General features: G+C 46.7%; 1 protein-coding gene across 1 annotated transcript in view; it reads right to left on the bottom strand.

Moving 5' to 3' along the window:
• The window catches only part of LOC121287424 (ADAMTS-like protein 5), a 128528-nt gene that overhangs the window by 34020 nt on the left and 73483 nt on the right, over positions 1 to 21025 (bottom strand). The window lies entirely within an intron of this gene.

Raw genomic sequence — 21025 nt, forward strand, 5'->3', positions numbered from 1 at the left:
GTATTCTGGTTTCTGAATTTCATGCTAGTGGAAAGATTACCTCCTTATTCACTCTTAGCAGAATGCCCCATTATAGTGAACACCTTGATTCAAACTACTTCTAATATTTTCTGCTCTAAGGAAAACAAACCCAGCTTTTGGGATTTATCTCCGAATGTTCCATTGATACTCGTATAATGGGGTATTTATCTTTTGTGCTAATACCCTCATGCTAATCTCACACAACATTTTTATGTAGGGTGTTGGAAGGTGTACAAATGAAAGCAAAACCATTATTACTGTTCTTTGGTAAAATGTGATCAGAAAATTTTCAATGCCAGTTCTCCTAAATGCTCAAAACTCCAGAAACAACGTAGATAGTACCTCTGGCACAGTAAAATATCTAAAGACACTTCACAGGAACATTCCCAGACACAACTTGACATCAAGCCACATTACACAGGTGCTTGGTCACACAGGTTAGTTTTAAGGAGCATCATAAAGGAGAGAGAGAGAGGGAGAGAGGTTGAGAGGCAGAGAGGTTTATAGAGGGAATTCCAGTGCTTGGGGCCTAGGCAGCTGAAGGCATGGTCACCAAAGGTGGAATGAGGGAAATGAGGAATGCACAAGGGCTGGAGGCAAGCAGAGTTCTCAAAAGGTGCAGGAGCAGCGAAGGTTACAGAGATAGGAAGAGGTGAGGGCATGGGGACATTCAAACACAAGAATGAGAATTTTTAAAATGTGAGGCAATAATGGATTGGGAGACAATGTAGCTCAGCAAGCTGAGGATTGATAGAGACCAAAACTGGGTGTGAGACAGGATACAGGTGGATGAGCTCAATTTTATGAAAGATGGAAGACAGGAGGTGAGCAAGGAGTGCACTGGAGTAGTGAAGCCTGGAGATGACAAAGGTCTGGGTGAAGGCCCCAGACACAGATGGACTAAGGCAGGGGCAACATTGCAAAGGTGTAAATAGGTGGTCTTGGTGATGGAGAGAATATGGGGGCTGAAGCTCAGTTCAGGATCAAGTAGTTATCCACCTGACAGGCCAAACTAACTACTGGTGCATCTAAACTCCCAGAGCTTGAATAGTGTTGGAGTTGAGGCTTATTCCTCAATGGGAAACAGGTTTGATTTAGACTGAGATTGCCTACTTTGTTCTTCTTCTTCCATGCCTTTAAGCTCTGGTATCCTGAGATCCCTCACCTCCCTGCAGTATGAAGACTCTATTGGCTGTCCCAGGAATGTGAAATCAGCATCTTAAATAATTGATGCCTGAGTTTATCATGAAATGAGGCTTGTGAATACCCTGGTATTCCCCTACAATATGTTTTAGCTTGAATTCATATGTAATGGACAATTAACATTACACACTGCGATGCAGTAGGTTGATAGCAAGCTTTTAACATCAGACACAAATAAAATATGATACTCAGGCACCTACCACATCCACAGGAAAGGGGGTGAAATAGAAGTATATCAGATTCATGCTAGTTTTCAATCATCCTCCTAACTACATTCCTCGTATCGCACACAATCTCTCTCTTTTCATTCCGAACTGTTAATTAATCCTTTCAATGCCACAGACAAGTTTATTCACCCAAGCATTGCTGAGATACTGAAGCCACTTGTTCAACAGTCTCTTCAGTGCATATCTGTATGCCTCAGGTTTGATCTGGTTACATCTATGATAAGTTCACCTTAGCCTTTCCCTTTACCCCCAAAACTGAGTTGCCAACCTGTTGAAACTGCAATGCATGCCAAAAACTGAACGCAGCATGTGAGACAGAACAAGCTGATCCCACAACCAATGGATCAGATTTAAGCACTGCAATCCTGCCACATCCAGTCCTGAATGGTGGTGAACAATTAAATACCTAACCAGAGGAGGAGGAGGCTCCACAGATATCTCAATGAAGGGGGAGGCCAGCACATCAGTGCAAAAGACAAGGCTCAAGTGTTTGCAACAATCATCAGCCAGTGGATGTTCCATCTCAGTCTCCTCTTGAGGTACCAGCATTACAGATGCCATTCTTCAGCCAATTCCATTCACTCCGCTTGATATCAAGAAACAGTTGAAGGCACTGGACACAGAAAAGGCTACAGGCCCTGACAACAGCCTGGCTATAGTATTGAAGACATGTGCTCCAGAATTAGTGGCAATCCTAGCCAAGCTGCTCCATTATAGCTACAACATTCGCATCTACCAGCAATGTGGAAAATTGCCCAGGTATGTCCCGTCCACAAAAAGCAGGACAAATCCAATCTGACCAATTATCATCCCATCAGTCTACTCTCAATCATCAGCAAAGTGATGGAAGGTATCATTGACAGTGCCATCGAGCAGCACTTCCTCAGCAATAACCTGCTCGCCGATGCTTAGCTTGGGTTCTGCCAGGGGCACTTGACTCCAGACCTCATCACAGCCTTGGTCCAAACATGAAGAAAAGCTGAACTCCACAGGTGAGGTGGGAGTCACTGCCCTTGACGTCAAGGAAGCATTTGATTGAGTGGGGTTAGGTTGATAAGTGGCAAGGAACATTGTGCCAGGAAATGACCATCTCCAACAGAGACTCTAACCTTCTCCAGTTGACATTCAACAACGTTCCCAACACTGAACTCCCCCACCATCGGCAGCCTGGGTGTTACCAGGAACTGAATTGGTCCAGCCACATAAATACAGTGGCAAAAAAAGCAGGTCAGAGGCTGGGAATTCTACAGTAATAATTGCGGCAAATTATGGTTTGCCTCTTCGTTTCGGGAGTAGAGGAGCCCTTGCTACATAATGGGTGTTGGCCAGCCATCTTGCAGACTTTACTCACTTATTATAGGGTAAAATAATGAAGCAAAGTAAAGCAGCACCAGCTAAAGTACCTTGGACACATTGCATAGTGAATCCAATGCCTCCTCCAACTGTCCAGAATCTGGCCAATTGTACATGTGCAGATCATTGCGCGCATGGAATAGTGCCCTCTAGAAGTTTTCATTGACATGTGCAAATACAGTACTTGGCAGTTGTGCCCCTTCTCAAACTTTCCAGGGACGTGTGCAGTTAATTGCAAGTTATGCGGCTTCTCTAGAAAGCCCTGCACATGCGCACGGTGTACCAGTTGTAGTTGTGCAGCTTTCCAAGCTTGTGGGCCTTCTCGAGCAATGGACATTTGCCAAATGCTGTGACCACAATACAGATATTTTTGGCAGAACAAGCTATAGTGGGACAAGCGTATGTAAAATTATTAAACGGGTACTAATTTTAAAAATTTGTTAAAACAAAACTGGTATTTGGGATTACTTAAAGTGGGGTATAGTTCTATTTTCTTTCAATCCCACTGTTCTCACATTCTGCCTGAGCAAAAAAACTCTCCCCAACTCCCTCACAAACTCACATCCAAAAACCCAACTCACCTTTTGCTTTCCATCTATGACCCTTCTGCTGCTTTTGATTTCTTTAGCCTTGTTTTCTCAGCTGTCAATACCTTTGCTCTCAGCAAACCAATCACTACCTTCCACCCATGTGACTTCTTATAACTTTGTCTTTGCTTCCCTTAATTAAACAGGTGCTCATTCAAAGCACACTGGGTGCACACTGGGTCTAGATATGAATTGCCAGATCTAGCTCGACTGTGTCTAGCATTACTGTACTTTGCTCAGCTCAGCCAAATCTGCCCATCACTAAAGGATCATCCAAGTGGGCAAGCACAAATAGAGTCATAGAGTCATAGAAGTCTACAGCACAGAAAAAGGCCCTTCAGCCTATCGAGTCTGTGCCAGTCAAACAAGTACCTAACTATTCTAATCCCATTTTCCAGCACCAGGCCCATAGCCTTGTATGCCATGGCATTGCAATTACACATCCAGATACTTCTTGATGTTATGAGGGTTTCTGCTTTTACCACCCTTTCAGGCAATGAGTTCCAGATTCCCACCACCCTCTGGGTGAGTAATTCTTCCTCACATCCCCTCTAAACCTCCTGCCCCTTATCTTAAATCGATGCCCCCGGTCAATGATTCCTCCACCAAGGGGAAAAGTTCCTTCCTGTCTACCCTATCAATGCCCCTCGTAATTTTATACATCTCAATCATGGCCCCCCTCAATCTCCTCTGCTCCAGGGAAAATAACCCCATTCTATCCAATCTCTCCTCATAACTAAAACTCTCCAGCCTAGGCAACATCCTGGTAAATCTCCTCTGCATTCTCTCTAGTGCAATCACATCCTTCCTATAATGCGGATTCCAGAACTGCAAGCAATACTCTAGCTGTGGCCTAACCAGCGTTTTATACAGTTCCAGCATAGCCTCCCTGCTCTTATATTCCATGCCTCAGCTAATCTGGCTTCTTAACCACCTGCTCTACCTGTTCCACTACCTTAAGGGACCGGTGGACATGTACAAGGTCCCTCTGATCCTCGGTACTTCCCAGGGTCCTACCATTCATCATGTATTCCCATGCCTTGTTTGTCCTGCCCGAGTGCATCACCTCACACGTATCCGGATTAAACTCCATTTGCCACTGATCAGCCCATCTGACCAGCCCGTCTATATCCTCCTGTATTCTAAGGCTATCCTCCTCACTATTTACCACCCCACCAATTTTCATGTCACCCGCGAACTTACTGATCAACCCTCCTACATTCAAGTCTAAATAATTTATATATACCATAAACAGCAAGGCACCCAACACTGATCCCTGTGGAATCCCACTGGACACAGGCATTCAGTCACAAAAACACCCCTCAACCATCACCCTCTGCTTCCTGCTACTCAGCCAATTCTGGATCCAATTTGCCAAATTGCCTTGGATCCCATGGGCTATTACCTTCATTATCAGTGTCCCATGCGGGACCTTATTGAAAGCCTTGCTGAAGTCCAAGTAGACTACGTCAAATGCATTGCCCTCATCTACACGCCTGGTCACCTGTTCGAAAAATTCAATTAAATCGATCAGACATGACTTCCCCTTAACAAAACCATGCTGACTGTCCTTGATTAATCCCTGCTTCTCCAAGTGTAGATTAATTCTGTCCCTCAGAATTGCTTCCAATAGTTTCCCCACCACTGAGGTTAGACTGACTGGCCTGTAGTTCCCTGGTTTATCCCTTCCTCCCTTCTTGAATAATGGTACCACACTGGCTGTTCTCCAGTCCTCTGGCATCTCTCCTGTAGCCAGAGAGGTATTGAAAATTATTGCCAGCACCCCTGCCTCACTCAACAGCCTGGGATACATTTCATCCGGGCCTGGAGAATTATCTACTTTTAAACCTGCCTTAGAACCTCCTGCCTTTCTATGCTAATTTCTTTAATTATATCTCAGTCCTTTTGCCTAATTTGCATACCCACATGGCCCCTCTCACTTATGAACATCGACACAAAGCATTCATTTAGAACCCTACCTATGTCTTCTGGTTCCACACACAACTTATCACTTTGGTCCTAATGGGCCCTACTCTTTCCCTAGTTATCCTCTTACTCTTAATGTGCTTGTAAAATAACTTTGGATTTTCCTTTATTTTACCTGCCAATGTTTTCTCATGCCCCCTTTTTGCTCTCCTAATTTCCTTTCTAAGTTCCCCCCTACACATTCTATACTTCTCTAGGGCTTCTGCTGTTTTGAGCCCTCAAATCTCGGTTCCTTTTCTCCATGGCCCTCCACTTCCTCAAACTTCCCTCCCTGCTACCCTCCATCATCACATTCAGCATTAAATGTGAAGAATGTGTGAACTTCTTTGTCTCCTTGGGTGATTTACTTATGTTAAAGGTGATATATGTTGGGATGGTGTTGTTACGAAATGTATCTGTTAAAGAAGTCTTTGTGTTCATCTGTATGTTAACAGCAAGTCTTTATTAACTACATGTAACTAAATACATTTATACAGTAAAAGGTACAGGCAAGGAGCTATCTCCATGCCTAGGTCTTAACATGTCTCTGCTGAACACCACACTGACCCTGGGTCATGTGTCCTCTTACATGCAGATGACAGAAAGCTGGGTGGGAGGGTGAGCTGTGAGGAGGATGCAGAGATGCTTCAGTGTGATTTGGATAAGCTGAGTGAGTGGGAAAATGCATGGCAGATGCAGTATAATGTGGATGAATGTGAGGTTATCTGTTTTGGTAGCAAAAACAGGAAGGCAGATTATTATCTGAATGGCTATAAATTGAGAGAGGGGAATGTGCAATGAGATCTGGGTTTCCTTGTACACCAGTTGCTGAAGGTAAGCATGCAGGTGCAGCAGGCGGTAAATGGTATGTTGGCCTTCATAGCCAGAGGATTCGAGTGCAGGAACAGGGATGTCTTGCTGCAATTGTACAGGGCCTTGGTGAACTACACCTGGAATATTGTTTGCTGTCTTGGTCTCCTTATCTGAGGAAGGATGTTCTTGCTATAGAGGGAGTGCAGCGAAGGTTTACCTGACTTATTTCTGGGATGACGGGACTGACCTATGAAGAGAGATTGAGTCGGTTAGGATTATATTCGCTGGAGTTCAGAAGAATGAGGGGGGATCTCATAGAAAGCTATAAAATTTTAACAGGACTAGACAGGGTAGATGCAGGAAGGATGTTCCCGATGGTGGGGGATTCCAGAACCAGGGGTCACAGTCTGAGGATATGGGGTAGACCATTTGGGACTGAGATGAGGAGAAATTTCTTCACCCAGAGAGTGGTGAGCCTGTGGAATTCGTTACCACAGAAAGTAGTTGAGACCAAAACATTGTATGTTCTCAAGAAGGAGTTAGATATAGCTCTTGGGGTGAAAGAGATCAAAGGGTATGGGGAGAAAGCGGGAGTGGGCTATTGAGTTGGATGATCAGCCATGATCATAATGAATGGCGGAGCAGACTTGAAGGGCCGAATGGCCTACTCCTGCTCTTAGTTTCTACGTTTCTATGTTTCTTACATCACTGTGTGGATGGTCCTGTACTCAGTCCCACAATAACCCTGCATGTGCCAGGCCCTTATACTACAATATATAAATACAAATGTTGTTGATGTTAAGGATACAAACACCCTTTTAATTATTAAATAGGCTACCTGGTAACCTTGTCAACAAAGTACAAACGCCTGTTATACCCCTACCCACTAAAATTAATGGATCATCAAGAGAAGAGTCAACAGGCAGGGGGTTGGTTAGGTGGGAAAATGTCTGTAGATATTTAGTATTAGAATGAAAGCCCTGGTTCGATATAAGGAGCTTGGATCCCTTACACTCTCTCTCCGCTACAAGGGGAACAGATACCTTTGACCATAACTCTTTGGAACCCAGATGAAACTGATGCAGATTGAGGGCTTTCAAAGCTCTGAACACTGGGATAGCTGTGCTTCCATTGGGATCTCTTGGCTGGTCAGCACAATCCAGCTATTAACTTTACAAGACCAGGAAAAAACCTGCAGTTGCAAGTTGTTTGGTCATTTAGTTGCACATGCACTCATGACCAATTAAATAACGACAGAATGCCTCAATACACTTTTCAACTTAATGGGACAATTCCCATCCAATTAAGGCCTAACATTAGCATTTCCTCCTCAAGTCTGTTTCGATCTAATTCAAAATTTAAGATCCTGATTCAGAATGCATCCAGTTGGGAACGAGACGTGTGTGGAGAACGGCTGGAGGGGAATAAAGACTTCTTCCCAATTAAGCAGACTACCTTCCTTCATGTGGGTGATCATGACTCATGAGGATCACAATTTCTAACTTGGACTGCATTGGCAATTCAAGAGGTACGACAGTCCCAGCTTCCATTGTGACATGAATACTCTTCACATAATTAGCTGCAAATTCCAAGGCTTGGCATGCTGCAAAGGGAGAGAAACAAATATGGAAAGAGAGAGCGAGAGAGAGTGAGGAAGGCAGGAAAATGGAGGTAAGGAGGAGCCAAACAGAATACATCTACTCATCTCCTGCAGCCCATGTGCCAGATGCAGTTTGCTACTTTTAGGCGTATTTATGTTTTTTGGCATGAGGGACCTTAGATATCAGGCCTGTGGCTGTAAAGCTCACACCTAGGATTTTCCCAGGTCGACAGCTTTGAGTTTAAACAGAACTAGCCTGGAGCCTAATAAACAGATGTGCCAAATTTGGGGAGCAATTGCCAACAGGTCACATGTTTTTTTCAAGTTACGGCATGGCGTGGTTCAGTTTTAATCTGAAAAACACAGACTTGAAGAACCAGTTCACTGAAGAGAAGAAGCTGTGGATTATTTTCCTGATTGTCCTTTTAACAGACGTCTCAATTTTACACAAAGCATAAAATGCTTTTGGGTGAAGATTTTAATTTTTGCAGGGAAATGGAATCACTGGCAAGTAACTTGATGAAGAATATTGTTGGCTATCTTAATCTTTTATTGCCATTTCTAGATATAAACCCTTTGAAAAATAATTTCTAATCTTTCAGCTACCCCACACTGTTATCTGAGAGAGCAGGCAAGTAGATACTCTCAGCCTTTGAACTCTCAACTACTTATATATTATTAATATATTATTTTATATATATACAATTAATTTTAATATTAAAAATCTTCTAAGACACACACTAGCTGTCCTCTAACAATTTCTTGTTGTGACTTTTGGTCATGCTTTTCCATCAATATTTCTGTGTAAACATTTTCATTACATTTTGCTATGTCAACTGTGACAATGTATTTGTGGGCTTTAGGCACTAGGTGACTCTTTAGAGCAGGATTCTGAAGTCTGTCTCCCAATGCTGCCACCATCTTCTATACATATTAAATACCTTCATGTTCATCAACTGATTGCAGGTGGTAATGTGGTTAGTTGGGTAGATCCTTCATTGAAATAAAGAACTGAGGGCTGAAATATTGGAGGCTATTTTTCATCTCCACCATTGGGCGGTACAAAGGAAAAGGATTGTGGTCTCGCACGCTACCATCCAGTTGTCATTTGCACTGAATTGAAAATCATGTGGGTTCTATAACGGGCACGCAATCTCCTCTGCCAGTCTACCACCCAAGCAGTGAAGGTGGAAATTGCCTTCACTGCCTCTTTTCCCATGATGGATCTGCCGCGTGTTTCCAGTATTATTTTCTGTTTTCATTTCAGGGTTTCACCCTACAGAAATAACCTGGTGTCAAACTGTATGAGTAATGGAATTCTTTTGTCCTTCTTCAAGGGGATTTTTAAAAGTCTGTTTCACCCCTTTGATCCCGGCTGAAATAATGAACAGGAACACATTTTTGGGCCCTCCTGATGCCATTCAGGAGGTGCGTGAGGAGGGCTTAGGGTGAATCCTCCTCTCTTTGGGGAAATCTTATACTACTGCCAGCAGCAAAAGACTGAGACATACGAACATCATTGAAATCAGGGATAAGAAAGGCCATTTGGCCCAACAGGACTCATCCATCTAACACCCCTCCCTGTTTGTGACATTTAATTGTAACTTTGAATAACTCTGATATTTTTGCCTCTATTTCTGCACTGGTTAATGCAGTGTGCATTTCGTCCATTTAAGACTACAGTACATATATATACCACTAGGGAGAGTCTAGAAGGGAATAAAGGAATCCATTGGGGTTGGATCTTACACCACCACACATCACCCCAACCCCGCCAGCATATTTGAAGACCAGGAGCTTGTAAAATTAAGCGGGTGGCCTTTCCACAGCCTTCCTGCCCACCCCAATCTCTCTCCCATATTACGGTGGGCAAGGGAGGTACCAGGCAGCTTGCCCGTCCTTAGCCCTATTGAAATATTAAAAGCTTTCTCTGAGCAGGCTACTGTGGGGCAAGAAGGGGAATCCCCTGTTAGCACCTCCCCAAAAATCACCATCCATTCCACACCGCACCCCCCCACCACACACATCCCCACTGGCCTCTCTAATCCACTCCCATTCCCAAACCACTCACTCCCTTGCTAGGGTCTTCCAGTCAGGCTGTCCAAAATACTGGATAGACTTCTGAGCCCTGTCTCTTTGATTCTTTTTCCTTAGGTACCAGCTGCCATCCCAGCGATGGCCACCACTCACTCCTGGCATTGTTGAGACTACAAAGCAGCCAGCCAAACAGATTTGCTGGCAGCTCTCCATGGTGGGATTTCCTCCCAGATGGGGGCAATAGTCCCACTCTGAATCAATGAAGGCTGCTCCCAGTGTATAACTGTTAAGCATATAATATAACCGGCGCAGTTAATAAAGCATTCTGAATCCTAGGCTTCATTAACAGGGGCATAGAGTGCAAGAGCACTTGTTGAACTTGTATAAGGCATTAGTTTGGCCTCAGCTGGAGTACTGCATCCAGCTCTGGAGGCTGCACTTTAGGAAATTTGTGAGGGTATTGGAGAGAGTGCAGAAAGTTTCACAAGAATGGTTCCAGGGATGAGGAACTTCAGTTGTGAAGATGGATTGGAGAAGTTAGGTCCTTTTTCCTTAGAGAAATGAAGGCTGAGGAGATTTGATAGAGGTATTCAAAATCATGAAGAGATTTTCTGTGGTGTATGGAAGAACTGGGATCACGCTTTTCCAGTACATTCAAGCATGAGGAGTAGGAACACTATTCCTTCTTTTAGAAAAAAGGGCCAAAGATGTTCCTGAAGCTATGAACCAAATATCAACCCAGTCACTATCAAATCTATAGGGGATCTGCCAAAGAAAATTTAAATAATTTCATTTAGCCTGAAGCTGATTCCTGTTTTCTCTGGAAGGCTTTGCTGGTGTTTTATCCAGATTTGACAAATCCACCAGAATCCCTAGAGAGTTAATTATTTACCATTTGCGTTGCAGTTTGTGGCCTGTTGATAATTTCAGAGGTAGAGCTAGTTTGCTGGGAGAACAGAGCTGATCGTATTGCCAGATCTACAGGAGGGCAAAAGCAAGTGGCACTTTAAAGAACAGAGACAGCCATATTACTGGGAATGCATTAGTCTGAACTGAGATAGTCTCACTGATGAAGCCAATTTTTTAGTATTGATGTGGCATCTAGTACAGAATAAACCAAATTGGAGGGTGGGTTAGGGTTGGGAAATGGGGGACATTGTCAGGATGCAAACGTGGTTTTGTCTGATTAATACAATCTTATCTTATACATTCCTTTTACTTCTACTCAGGATGTGGGCAGCCTTGGCACGACTGTATTTATTGCCCATCCCTTGTTGAGAAGGTGGTGAAGTGGCTTTTTAACCTCTTAAAGCAATTGTTTCTACAATGGAGTGGCTCACTAAATCACGAAGGGACAGTTTGGGTCAGACCAAGTAGCTCACTCACACAACTGAAGGTAATTTGTATTCTCTTATTGGCTCAAAGTTTTTCTCTGCTGTTTTGCTTTTTCCAGAAGATTGCCTAGCTGCAGGGGAGGGGTAGGAAGTGTCTAGTCACAATATTCCAGCCATCATGAGTGGGGTGGGGTGGTGGAGGGTGGTAGGCTTGATAAAGAAAGAGAGAGCTTGTCTTTAGAACGCTGTTCACAATGTCTCAAAGCACTCTGCACAAAATATTTTTCAAGGATGGTTACAGTTATTGTGTAACAAAATGCAGCAGCCAATTTGCAAACAGGAAGATCCCACAAAACAGCAATTAGCTGATAACCAGACGATCTGTTTTTTAGTGATGTTGATTGAGGGATAAATATTAGCCGGGATGCCAGGGCAATCTCCTGCTGTTCCATGCAATATTGGCCAGGATATTTAGGTCGGCGAGCGGGTGGGTCAGGGCCCGCTTGCCGACATGTAAAATGACACGGGATGATGTCGGGCGGAACTCCTGATGTCATCCCATGTCATTTTGATTCTCAGGTCAGTGGGGGCGCAGCCGAATCAGCTGTGCACCCGCCGACCAGTCAACGGCCAACTGAGGCCATTTAAAAGCTAACTCAAGTAATTAATGGACCTGCTCATCCAACCTTAATGTTGGCGGGCAGGCCAGGAGCCCTGGCGGGCTTCAGAAAAAGCACAAAACCTCATCCATGGGCGGGATGAGGGTTTTAAAAGATTTAATTAAAGTTTGATTAAAAGTGATGGACATGTCTCAGCTCATGTGACAGTGTCACATGAGGGGACATGTCAGGGGAATTTTATTTTTGTACATTTACCATTTTTAAATTTGGCGCCGATCTCCCTGGGGCAGCACTTAGCTTCAGGGAGATGAGTGCTCTCTTTCGCGTGAAAGAGTGCACTCTTGGCTTAGGGAATTCCTCCCCCTCCGCGCCTGCCTGCACAGGGGGTGCAGAGAGCTTCCTGGTGGACGTCACGCTGGGCGGGCCTTAATTGGCCTGCCTATGTAAAATGGCAGCGTGCCCCTCAATCGGAGGCACGGATCAGAGGTACACCTGCACACACCCATTCCTGGATTTCCCCTCCCCCCGATAGGGGGAAATTCTTCCCATAGTAAACTTTGTGTTATCCAGCACTCGTCCAACTGGAATTCTCTACAAACCAGAATTTTTGATGTTCTCCTAATACGAACCGAAAGCAATCACAAAGTTATCCTTGGTTTAATGTCACATCTGAAAGACAACAGCTCCAGCCATGCAGTAGCTTCCTCAGTACAGCCTTGGAGCGCTTGCCTAGATTTTTATGCCCGAGTCTCTGAGGGAGATCTTGAACCCACAACCTATGACTCATGAGATGTTAGATTTATTAAGTTCAATTTTAAAATTGGCCACGGTGAGATTTGAACTCCCAACCACAGGGAAATTCATTGAGTATAAAAAATCACTTGCTACCCGATGGCATTTAAATGGATCAAGGTCATATTCAATATCAGCTTCTCCTTATATTTCTCTGTGACCTTCTCCTTTAAAATATATATCATCTTTTAATTAAATTTACATCTGCTCTTGTTTCCCTTCTTCCAGTCTATATTTTACTCACAGCAGAACAATAGGGATATTCTCAGCAGGTCTGGCAGCATCTGTGGAGAGAGACACAGTGTTGACGTTTCAGGTTGATGAACCTTCGCCTGATGTAAGGTCACAGATCTGAAATGATAATATGGTTTCCCTCTCCACAGATGCTGCCTGACCAGCATTTTCTGTTTTATTTCAGACTTCCAACATCCGTGGCATTTTGCTTTAGTAATGGGGAGGTCCCTACTCTCCCAGGTATCTATTTAAGCCAATCTTCAGGAGGAGTGTTGGAACAACCTAGGGTATCTACTGTTCCTCTCCCCCTGTGTCTAAGCATATAAGGGGAAATTTAAATTCACATGGCAGTGGTGGGTGTCGATGCTTGCGAGGAGGGTTAAAAAAGCAAAATATGTTGGGAATTTGACCGGAACCTGCCAACTTGTGTATGCAGTTGGTATGTGTTCCTATAAGCATGTGGGACAGGTGTTTCCAAGGTTTACACTTGCAAAAAGCCAACTGACTTCTTTTTTATTCAATCATGGGACACGGATGTCACTGGCCAGGCCGGCATTTATTGCCCATCCTTGACTGCCCTTGGTCAGAGGGCATTTAAGAGTCAATCACATTGCTGTAGGTCTGGAGTCACATGTAGGCCAGACCAGGTAAGGACAACAGATTCCCTTCCCTAAAGGATATTAATGAACCCAGATGGGTTTTTTTACAACAATCAGCAATGGTTTCATGGTCATTATTAGACTTTTAATTCCAGGTTTTTTTTAAAAAATTGAATTTAAATTCCACCATCTGCTGTGCCAGGATTCAAACCCAGTTCCTGCAGAGCATTACGCTGGGTCTCGGGATTACTAGTCCAACAACAATACCACTAGGCCATCGCCTCCCCAGTTTTAACCCTGGATTCTGGCTTTAATCTTGATTTCCCTGGCTGTCTGAAACTTGCCACGCTCAGTAAAGTGAGAGCACCTGGGGGCCGAGTGGCTGACAGGCCAGAAAGCTTTAAATTACAGAGCTTGACCTGCTGAGTTTTTCCAGGTATTTCTGTTTCTGAGCTTGACACCTGCTCCTTTGCCCAAGTGAAAGGCTTTTTGCTCACAAGACTTGTTCTGAGAGTGTGCCTTCGCTGCTTTGGAGGTGATGTTCCAAGACTTTGAAGGCCATGTTGCAGCTGTCAGCATTCTCAGCCTCATGGGAGCAGCTTCTGCAGCTCAGGTCTGATGAGGAACAAGAGGAGCAGCACTAGCGACATCAGCAGGAGCAGGAACAACATCAAAATGAGCAGCAGCTATCTTCTTCTCTACACAGGACAGGTGGGATGCACCACTGCAGTGACTGAAGGTATAGCTTTCTCTACTGCCTATTAGGGGTCCCGTGATTGTTCTTGACAAACGAGCCCTAAACGTGGGAAATCGAAGGGGTGCGGAACTTTCCAGTCGTGGACCTGGTTCAAGCGTGTAGCTTCTAAAAGAGCTCTGTAATAAAGTTACCCGTTTCAAGCAGAAACCTGTCCAGTACGTCAAGTCATTGCAATCGCCCACCCCCAGCACGAGGTCTACAGACAGAAGATCAACTTTCTGGACAAGACTGAGCACCAGAGCCTCAAGAGGCTCAGACTTTCACAGCAAGTTATTGCCGACATCTGCAGTCTCCAGGAACAAGACCTGCTTCCAAGTGGACCAGGTGGACAAGCATTGCCAATGGTGGTCAAGGTCACCAGAGTCCTGGATTTCTTCACCTCTGGCCCCTCCTAGGGATCTGCTGGTGACAGCTGCAGGATTTCACATTTTGCCACAAAGTCATTTAGCATAATACTTTTTAAATGAGGGACCCAGCAAAACTGGGGTTAATTCCGTGAACCTGCTCTTATAAGTGTTGTAGTCTCATCTTCAACCCAGACTCCCTGCAAGTGCCAGCTCTTCACTGGGACCGTGGGATTGTGGAATTAGCCCTCACAAGAACTGTGCATGCTTTGTGTAATGTACTCGAGTACAGATGGAGTGCGGTTATGATGGGAAGTTGCTTTCATGCGTTGTGTTCAACTTCATTCCATTAAAGATCAGCAAATTTCTAATGATACTAAATAAATTGAAGCTTTTACCCTCCAATTTCTCCTCTCTCCTTCACTCTTTACTTTATGAGTGTCAGCCATAACTAAGTTGATGGCATTCTTGCCTCTGCGACAGGAAGTTGGGTTCAAGTCCCACGCAAAGGGCGGCATTTAACGGAAGATATGGGGGTCTCGCTCAGCGGCTGGGGTGCCAATGAAAGCCCTGCGTTGCTTCTTTTTAGGAAGGCCCACCAAATTAGATGCCAATCAGGCGCTTAGCTGGGCAGTGGAGGGCCTTCCTCGCGATCAAGGCCCCAGGCAGCAGAAGTCTTGACTGCTGAGAGCTGCCAGCCACTCAGAGACCAGTAGCTCTTCATTGCTCTGTAGCACTATCAGGAAGGCGGTGGCTGCTGCTGGTAATGCACCCGGTCAACGCCCAGAATCACCAAGGGACCCAGGCCACTGGTGAATGGTGACAAGAGGGGAGTTACAGGGCGGGGGTAGGGATGGGGCTGGGAGAGGAGAGGCAGGGAGGGTTGGCAGCAAGGGCAGAGGTGTGGCTCTTAGCAAGCTGCCCCCTTCCCAACGCTGAGCCCCTCAGTCTGGCCTTTGAATGACAGACTTCCCCGGGAGCTTGTAAACTGCCCCGATAGGGCTTGTTTCTCGGGCTCTCTGTCCAGCATTAACTGCCCACTTAAAGGCCTCAATAGGCATTGGGGTGGGAAGGCCGTCCATGATCCTTCCTGCCATCGACTTAATCAGGGCAGAGGCAGGAAGGAGGAGAGGCCCCCATCCGATACCCGCCTGCCCGATTAAATGTCCCCTTGCCATCAAACTCATCAGGGGTGACGACATCAAATTCTGACCCAAGACTTGTGCACTAAAATCAGTGCTGGACTGAAGGAGAGCTGCACTGTTGGAAGCGCTGCCTTTTGGATGAGACATTGACTCGAGGCCCCTTCTGCTCTCTCAGGCGGCTGTAAAAGATCCCATGGCAGTATTCCGAAGAAGAGCAGGGGCATTCCTTCCGGTGCCTCGGCCAATATTAATCCTTCAATCAACATCAAAAAAACAGGTTATCTGGTCATTACTGCCTTGCTGTTTATGGGAGCTTGCTGTGCGCAAACTAGCTGCCACATTTCTTAAATTACAACAATGAGTACATTTCAAAAGTATCTCATTGTTGGTAAATCACTTTGGGACATCCTAAGGTCTTGAAGGTGCAGGTGCCGGTCTTTCTATTATTGACACCCCTTCATGAATACAGTTATACAGGCACTGGGCACACTTGGATACCATGTCCATGATACCATTATTCATCTCAACTATTGGTGTAGTATTTAAATGTGGGGGCACCACAGCCAAGCCCTTTCCTTTCCATACACAAGCAGGAGCGTGAACAAAGGCCAACTGTGCCTTTGCCAATCCATAGGATCTCCAGCCCAGCGGTTCTGCCAACCTTGCTGACTCCGAGCTGTGGTTAGTGCAAAGCAGGAAATGGAACTGGGTGTGGTATGGTTATGGTATGAAACTAGCAAACCTAGAGACAATAAGATTAATTCCCATCATGGCAAGTTATGAAATTGCGACACTGTGGGTCACACCTACCTTCAGGTGAAGAACAGTTTGTCATTGAGGATAGTTATTCTCCTGTGTATTATAATACAGTACATGTTCCCTATGGTTGTTGCTTCCTTCACATATTCAAACAAACCACGACCTTTAAATTCCTGGCGATTCTCCTGGTGTCCCGCCATGCCTTTGATGGGAGACTCACAGTGGCTCACGGAGAAATAGCATCAATAGTTGATTAACACAGTTATCCTGGGAGACCAGGAGAACCCTGCGGATTATCAAGGTTCATGTGCATACCACATAGGCATTCTCCTATACATTGTAATACATGTTAACCATGTAGGTCAATCGCCTTTAGATATTAAAGTGTCTAATCTGGGAGAGCCAATGCAGCCTCCCAGCCTCCTCAATACTACCTGTCCCTCCACCTATCTTTGTATCATCTGTAAACTTAGACAGGATGCCCTCAGTTCCTTCATCTAGATCATTAATGTATAAAGTGAAAAGTTATGGTCTCAACACTGACCCCTGCGGAACTCCACTAGTCACAGGCTGCCATCCTGAGAAGGACCCCTTTATCCCCACTCTCTGCCTCCTGCCAGACAGCCAATCTTCTATCCATGCTAGTACCTTGCCTCTAACACCATGGGCTCTTATCTTACTGAGCAGCCTCCTGTGCAGCACCTTGTCAAAGGCCTTCTGGAAGTCCAAGTAGATAACATCCATTGGCTTTCCTTTGTCTAACCTACTCATTACCTCCTCAAAGAATTCTAACAGATTTGTCAGGCATGATCTCCCTTTGATGAAACCATGTACTTCCAAGAATTCTGAAATCTCATCCTTAATAATGGACTCAAAAATCTTACCAACGACCAAGGTCAGGCTAATCGGCCTGTAATTTCCCGTCTTTTGACGCTCAGAGCCCCTTGCAATCTCAGCATCCTGGTTTGGACCAGTGTCCCCCATGTCGCAGGTTGACAGGGCAGCCATTCAGCGCACTCATCTCTGGCCATCAGAGGGGTGACCAGCACTCTCCGGGAAGCATTAAGGGGAGGTCACACAGGGCCAAGAAAGGTGCTGAGTACAGCCATGACAACATGTTTCTCTCCCTTTCATGCTGCAGGAGGACCACGTCATGATCATGGATCCTGGTGACTTAGCTGTGTGCCTGATGGCCTACAAAGACCATAGAATACTGAGGAGAGAGAGACTGAGGCACCTGGCTGTGCAAAGGCAGGAGCAGCGATCTTATGAAGAAGGGGCATCAGGAGCTCCCACACACGCTGCCCAGGAGAGACAGTGAGCTGTGGCTGGTCAGCGCCTAGTGACTCCCAGGGTCTATAGACACTGCCTGCCATTCCTGTAAATGACTGAGAACCAGTGTCACTGATGATTGCACATGGACCTGGTGACTCACATCTACCACTTACTGCAGGACTTGGTGCCAAGGGGACATGGAGGGCATCCACTGCCAGTGGCTGTGAAAGTGACTGCAGCGCTCAGTTCCTATGCCAGTGGCTCCTTTCAGGGCTCCACAGGTGACCTCTGTGGGATTTCACAATCCGCCACCCACAAATACATCCATGTGGTCATGGATGCCATCTTCTCCATGACACACAACTTGACAAGAGCTTCCACTCACTGAATGTGCAGCTGGTGTGTGACCACCAGAAATGTACCCTGCAGGTGTGCACACCGTTTCCAGGGAGTGTGCAGGACGCCTACATCCTGAGTTGTTCGCATATCCCTGCAGTCTTCCAGGGTCCATTGAGGCTGCAGGGTTGGCAGCCTCAAACTGCAGCAGAGCGACCAATTAATGAGGCTTATGCAGCATCTCACAACTTGGTGGAGCAAACTATCAGGATGCTGCAGACATGGTTCAGGTGCCTGGTGGAGCCTTTCAAAACAGTCTGCAGAGGGTGTCACACGTCATCATCATCTGCTGTGCCCTTTACAACCAGGCACTCCAACAGGGAGATGAGCTGGCTGAGGAGGAGCTGGAGGTCTCCTCAGATGAGGAGGACGCCGATGAGGATAAGGGTGAGAGGTCCTTGGTGGTGACGATGACGGGGATGAGGCTCTCACACTGGCTAGAGGAGGCAGGCACGCTCGGAAGGCCCTCATAGCTGCTAGATCTGTGGAGGATTAATAATGACAAACAGTGAGGTGACCCCCATAGATCCTCACATCACAGTTGTGAATGTTTTACTCCAGTCTGACTTACGGCAGCATGAATACCCTCTGTGAGAATGCCCCTGTCATGGAGATGCAGTGGGAGCCCTAATAGTCGCTCGATTGTAGGAGGATGATGACACCATGCAGAGGACACTCCATAGATCTTCACACGGCCTCTGAGAATGTCTGACTCCTGTCTGGCCGAGGGTAGCTCACTTGCGCTCTGTGATCAGGGCCATCTCAGAGCCGCAGCCATGAAACCTTATACACATCTGATGCTGTGTCCACCTTCAGCACCTCAGCCCTTCAGGAGCTGGTGCACAGCATCACTGGTAACAGATGCTGGTGTGATGGGGGCCAGACCCACCTTAAAGGTGCTGAGAGCACACAGAGAGTATGAGAGACCTCTGTGGCGCCTGCTCACTACATTCTGGCAGCAATGACCAGCACCGCTGAGGTGCAGGCATCAGTAATGTTTCCAGGGAGTGTGAGGCTGGACCATCACTGTGGTCTGAAGGCTGCACAGAGCACAGGGGAAAGACCTTGGACTGAGACACCTGCCTTTTATCTTGTGCAGAAAGGTTTCACATCTGAGTGACAAGAACACTGCTCATCAGAACAAGGAGCCATAGGCAGGGTGACTTTCTTAGGAATTTATTGACAATAGTGAACGGCATGTACAAGTGATAAACACCCGTGCCCAGGCTGTGCAACTACGTTTACTTAACTTTCTTAACCCTGCCACTATGTTTTGGTACTCCCTGGACATCCACAGCAGAGGTGGAGGCAGCCTGCTGACTGCGACGCCCTGTCTGTGATGACTTTGGTGGGCGTCCTCTGGAGGGTTGAGACTTGGTGGGCCCGGCCTGCTTTCGGGGTCCTGCTGTGTGGCAGTGGCACCCTCCTTGGCATATGAAGCTGGAGCTGCAGAGGTCACAGGAAGAGGGGAGTTGGATAGGCCGGTGACTCCCAGAGTCACCTGGGTGGATGGCCCCAGAGTATGCACCTGCTGATCCTCTTCCCTATGGGTGCCCGAGGGCCCTTGGCTGACTCTGTGAGCGGAAGGGGTAGCTGGAGTGAGATCAAACTGCCCTGCACCCCTTTCGCATACACACTGTTGGAGACCAACTACGGCATCAATGATGGAGTTGAGCCCGCGCAGCAGGAGCGGCTTCCTGGACCAAGGTCTCCATGGCGACCGCCATCCTACCAGTGTTGACTTCGGTGCATTGGCATTGCCAGAGCTATCACCTCAGCCTGAAGGCGGATGGACTCCTCCATCGTGTCTTGCAATCTGAGGACTGCAGTGGACATCCTTTCCTAATGTTCCTGAGCTTGCCTTTGCAGCTCCAGCAACTGTGATATGATCAAGTCCAGGGGCTCATCATCTGACTCGGACTCAGCAACGTTCTGGCCTCCAGGAGTCCTCCAAGTGCTGGGGACCTGGGAAGTCCCTGCCTCCACCTGCAGTGGATCAGACAGTGTGATGTGCTCACCAAATTGTGATCCCGAGGCTACTCTAAAGCTAGATCCCACCAAGGTGCATGTCTCTGCGCTGGTGGAGGGTGTGGGTGAGGCTGTGACAGGACTTCAGGGAGGGTGCCTTCACATTCCTCTCCAGAAGTTTCTTCGGGGCTTGATTGGAGGCCCTGGGTCATGGACCCTGTCAGCTGTTTGGCAGATGTGCTTGCGAAAGCAAGGAGAGATAATTAGTGTATGGCAGTGGCCTGTGGAAGAGGACACATCACTCACAGCATGGTTGTCTGATGGATGCTGCACTGCTGGACCCTCACGTGGTAGAGCAGCAGCGACCTCACCGTCAGCACAGGACCGGTTCTGGCCATCGCTGGCCACGTTGGCTGACTCTGTTTTCGAATTCTGTCAGAACTTTGATCTCCGGCATCCCTCCAACTGTCTGTGACCTTTCCCTCCTGTTGTGAGCCGGTTTGTCCTGCATGGATAGAATAGTGAAAATGTATTAGGATCCCTTCCAGGCCAGATGATAAGTAAGCCTGGCCTGTGTGGGTGGATGGGATGAGGATAATGACTGTGTGTGTGTGTGTGTGTGTGTGTGAGAGAGTGAGTGGTGATGTCTCTTGCACTGGCAGTGAGTGAGGGCCCTGTGGATGTGTGCTGGGTTTGTGAGTGTGTGAGTTGGGAACGATGAAAAGAGTGACTCACCCTGGCGGAACAGAGGAGATCATTCACCCTTTTGCGGCACTGGGTGGCTGTTGCCCCTCTGCAGGGTGTTTGTGCTGACCGCCACTGCCACCGCCTCCCAAGCCGGGTAGGTGACTTTGCTGCCCATCCTGCGGCCAGAGCCGGGGTAGAGCACATCCCGGCGAGCCTCCACAGCATCCAGCAGTCGCTCAAGGGACCTGTTGTTGAAGCGGGGGGGGGGGTTGGGGGGGTGGGGGGCTGCAGCCTTTTTTTCTTTGCTGG

This window comes from Carcharodon carcharias, chromosome 14 (assembly GCF_017639515.1).
Source record: "Carcharodon carcharias isolate sCarCar2 chromosome 14, sCarCar2.pri, whole genome shotgun sequence".
Classification (NCBI taxonomy): domain Eukaryota; kingdom Metazoa; phylum Chordata; class Chondrichthyes; order Lamniformes; family Lamnidae; genus Carcharodon; species Carcharodon carcharias.